Source organism: Anser brachyrhynchus (assembly GCF_964034855.1).
Source record: "Anser brachyrhynchus genome assembly, chromosome: 1".
NCBI lineage: Eukaryota > Metazoa > Chordata > Aves > Anseriformes > Anatidae > Anser > Anser brachyrhynchus.
Window position 1 is genome coordinate 80,502,131 of NC_137694.1, and position 4,817 is coordinate 80,506,947.

The window sequence follows — 4,817 nt, forward strand, 5'->3', positions numbered from 1 at the left end:
CATGAGCTGACAATGTGCGCTTGCAGCCCAGAAAGCCAACTATATCCTGGGCTGCATCAAAGGCAGTGTGGCCAGCAGGACAAGGGAGGTTTCCCTGCCCATGGCAGGGGGGTTGGAACTAGATGATCCTTAAGGGTCCCTTCCAACCAAAACCATTCTGTGATTTTATGATACAGATATATTTTTGCAGTATTGTCATGTATTACCTCAATCTAATTTCAGTTCCTTATGTAACCCTCCAGAAGTAATAATGCAATGGACACTCACAGCTTTATCTTTCTTTACCTGTACATCTTCAATTAACTGTATTGATCCATCAATAAGAACATAAATTTTCTACTTTCTCAATATTTCATTTTCATAAAAGAGGACATTATTCATTTCTATGCTAGATTTTTCCTTAATACAAAGCATTCTGTGAACACAAGACAGCACAGGTAAACTTCTAAAGTTCTAACGAGTATGTTTTTAACAGCTATGAGAGAATTTGGTAATTTAAACACTTTGACTCCAAAGAGTTACCAAAGTTCTAGAGATCCACAAGGCGAATATGAGCTTCAACACCTGGGGCCCTAGAGGCAGATTAGGTTTGTAAAACAGCCACAAAACCCTGCAATTAAGCATGTTCCATTCATTTTGTTGCTGTGCAGATCAGCACAGCATTTGTTCTCTTTGCTGCGGGCTCATGAGTAGAATTTTTGCAGATGACTGAAGAGGTTTCACTCATGCAGATTATTCAAGCCAGAACTGAATAACCTCTCATTTAAGCCACAGAAATATGAGGAACTAACGTCCAGAAAGAAAGAAAAAAAAAAGGCTCTATAAAACCAAATGGTGAATTTTGAAAGAAGTACCTTGTATAATTACATAATTCTATGAAGAACGAAGGGCAGAAACCCATAGTTTGATACACTCTGAAAGGTTTCCTTTTATAACACTGGTCTGCATAAAAAGGATAGGGTGAAGGTAGGTAGAAACTGGGTTTTCTATTTAACAGAAAGCTGGGATCCTGAGAATTTTTTTCCTTCTGAAGTGGAATGAGAACAAATGATTTGAAAACTTTCTGTGGTAAAGCATGTGGAAAGCAATCCTTATCCAATAAAAAGGTATAATTTTGACAAATCAGTGTTTAAATTTGATGTTGATCTTCTACAGTTTTCAAAGGTTTTTTTTTTTTTTGTTTGTTTTTTGGGGGGGGGCAGGATGTAATATAAGAACTTCTGAAATATTTGTCAGGAAAATTATCTGAGATTGGTTTCAGTCACAAAACCAAATTCACTCAGAAGTAAGAAAGTAACTGTAGGAAAATATTTCAGTAAGGCTGCCTTACAGGACTGGAAATACAGTTCTGGAAAGCTATCAAAATTCTGATGTAAGTGAAGGAGAAACCTCTGGACAAGAATAAGGTCAGTGTTGTAGAAGTTTCCTAATAGAAAACAACTATTACACAGATTTTGTGTGCACACATGTAACGTGTGTTTATACACACAAAATATTAGGGTAAGAATTTGTCATTTGTTAAATTATTTCAGAGGACAGGTTGTTTAGGGCTTCATTATCTGGGACTACAACAAATTAATGGGAGAAGCCAAAATAATGAACCTTATACATAGAAACTCGTGGCTGCAATGACTTGTATCCATTTTGTAGAAGGAGAAAAAAAACTACTAGGATTTTTTGTAGAAATGGAAAGATGAAGGCACAGGAGGCTCTCTCAGTCATAAACTCATTTCACCTCTCAGAAGAGAGGCTTGATTTAGTTGTCAGGTCTCAGTAGATATAATGTACAGAGAACTAAGATCTTTCTGTAGTAGCACCTTTCCCTGCTGCTCATTTCCTCATGTTTATCCTTGTGCCATTTTGCCACCTCCTCAGATGCACAAACTTAACTGTGTGTGGGCTGTGCTGTAAAGCCGATTGCTGGAATGAGCTGGGTTTAAAAATGCCCCCCAAAAAGCATGAGAGTAGGAAGTAATTGTTGTACATGCTAAGGGGTGGAAAGCATTTAAACTGGCATCACCATAAAGGAGTACAGATCTCATAATTACACTCTGAGAAAGAAACATTAAAGAAGTCGTGAAAGAAGATGAAGGGAAACTCAGCAACAGAACACCTGACAAGCACAAAAACACTGAGGAAAAGGCTGAAGGGGAAATGTTCATATGTGCAAGGCTAATTGGAACTGGGAATAAACACATCTCCTGCTCTTTCATTTCCACCCATTCAGGGAAACAGCACTTTTACACTTTTTTACACAATAAGCACTTTGTGAACGTGTCATTTGTTCCTGTCCTAAGAGGCAAGAAAAACGTTACAGCCTGGGAATTATTCAAGAACAGTTTGTTTCCAAAGCTTCTTCCAGCTAGTTCCCTAGCAGCTCACCTCTCGAGTCCTCACAGTCCCTTCAGCAGCAGCCATGGTGGCAGCATAAGGCCCCTCCCTGTAAGCTGCTTCCAGAAGCTTCCAGCAGCCTGCCACACAGCTCTGCTGACTAGGGCCAACACCCTCCCCACACCAGAAGAGAAAACATCCACACAACTGCTGAACCAAAGCCTCTAAGGGTCTTTTTAAATGAGGTTAGTTGCTACTGGAGGAGCAGCTGTGGATCATGCAGGTGATCAGGTGACTCCACCTAGTGCTTCATCACCTGGGCCACGTGAATCCTGAGTTTCCATCAAAAGCAACCCACTCTTTGACCTTTTCAGGGAAATGTTTTTGACTGACTAGTGAAAAGGAGACAGTGAGGCAACTATGTTGTTGCAGGTGGAAAGGTGACTTTCCCAATCTCTGAATTCCAACCTGACTACTTCAAATACTGCCAGCTCTGAGCCAGGCCAGCTCAAAGCATTTCGGAGCCAGTGGCTCTCTGTAAAAGGTTCAACACTCACATGACGGTATAAAACCCCAACGCAGCTCCCCAGTCTAAATTAAATTAGAATTTAAGATGATTCCACGGAAGTACACAGCAACGCAGCCGAAAATTTTCACGTAGCTCCCCCTGGTGGCCCCGGTATCTGCTGGCAGGTACACGGGCTTCAGCAAACAAACCTCCAGGCATGCAGGTAAATCAGACACTAGTGACCAGTGTAAATACACAAATGGATTTTGGGGATATTTCTCAAGATCTTTTAACAAATACCTCATTTGAGATCGTGAATTGCACACCAAATTACTCCACATCAAGTCCTGTCATTTTTTTCTGCAAACTGTCACATGGTTGAAGAAGATGCTTAAGCAGGTAGAAATGTGCTTAAATTAGCTTGGAAGAGGGATTACAGCAGCTGCAGAATTTCTTCGCTAGACTAAGCAAGTCTTCTAAAAGATGCTTTAATATGCCAAGACTAATACTATAGGTGAAAAACTGAGAACAAATAGGGGCCATAAAAGCCAGATTCTGATGGGTTAGTCTTGAAATGGCATGCTAGTGCTGTCAGAGCTAGTAAGAACAACCTGAACAGTAGAAGTTAACAGCCAAAGGAAGCCAGGACACAGCAGCCAGAGAGATGGAGACGAAGGTTTGGTGATGTCATCCAAGGAGATGGCACAGAGACATACATGATAGTCAGTTTAGCGAAGTGGACTCCACTTGTCAGCTTTGTAACCAAACAAACCAGAAGGGCAGCAGCTAGAATAGTCTGTACACTGAAGTCTAGCAAGGAAACTAATTCAATGAAGCCTTGCCTGTAATGCCTACAGCAGAGGAGATGCTTTTTTTTTTTTTTAAATAACTTCCATGACACAGGCTCTGAAAACAGTGGTACCATATTGTGAGCAATAACAACTGCAAAGTATTTTTGGTTAATAAATGGCAACTGTTCCCTGGAAGTAATTGGCCATGAACTACACACAGATTAACATTATCTCTCTCACAGTTTAACAAATATAACTAGGTGTAGCTGTGATTTTTTTTTTTCTCTTTTTAAATCAGAAAGCATTAACTCTTTGGAATTCTTAGGACAGAACCAACTTCTTAGGATAGAACCAACTCTGGTAAAAGTGAGAGGCTAGAACTTCAGTCAAAATAAGTTTTTAAGGCATGAACTAGCACACAGAAGAAACACAACACCTCAACAAATTAAGATGCTGCCTTTGGTGTTTTCCTACTCTCTCTGAAAACAGCAGCAGTCTGTAAGCTTGCACATTACCACAGAATAGTAAGCCTGCTTATCAGGTCACTCTCCCTAGGATATAGAGAAGTAATGCTCATATCAATGACTTAAACTGAAAGCACAGGGACCAGGACCTGCTCTAAGTGCTAGACATGTGCCTTTCTTCCTCCTAAACTATTTCCTCTCTTCCTGTGTGAAGAGGGCAGAGTAGTTTAACAAAGAAAGCATTTCTCACCTAATTGCGATTTCCCTTTTGTTGTGATGTTTGAAACTAGAATGTGAACGACCAGCTGAGAACATGCCTCCAGTTGTAGCTCCTGCATGAATAGACAGATTCTGACTAAAGTACTGAAATTCAAGGTGCTTGAGGTTATACAGTAGCAAGAAACAAAGCAGAAGAAAGGCTTTCACGGGTTATACTGCAGTTGAGAACATCCTATTTGCCAGGCATTACATGTGGATTGCTCCTTGATTCAAAAACAAGTAACATCTTATGTATAGGAAGATGCCTAAAGAAGAAAGAGGGGGATGCATATGTAAAAGGTTTATTGTAAGAGGCAACCTTTTTATTTAAGATTAATCAGACTATTTGCTATGCAAGTAACATCACTGCATAAGCGTATGAGTATGCAAAGCATACCCATTAACCTTTGTAAAAGAAAACTTGTCAAAACACTTAAAATGTGCATATAAGGAGACACAAAGACG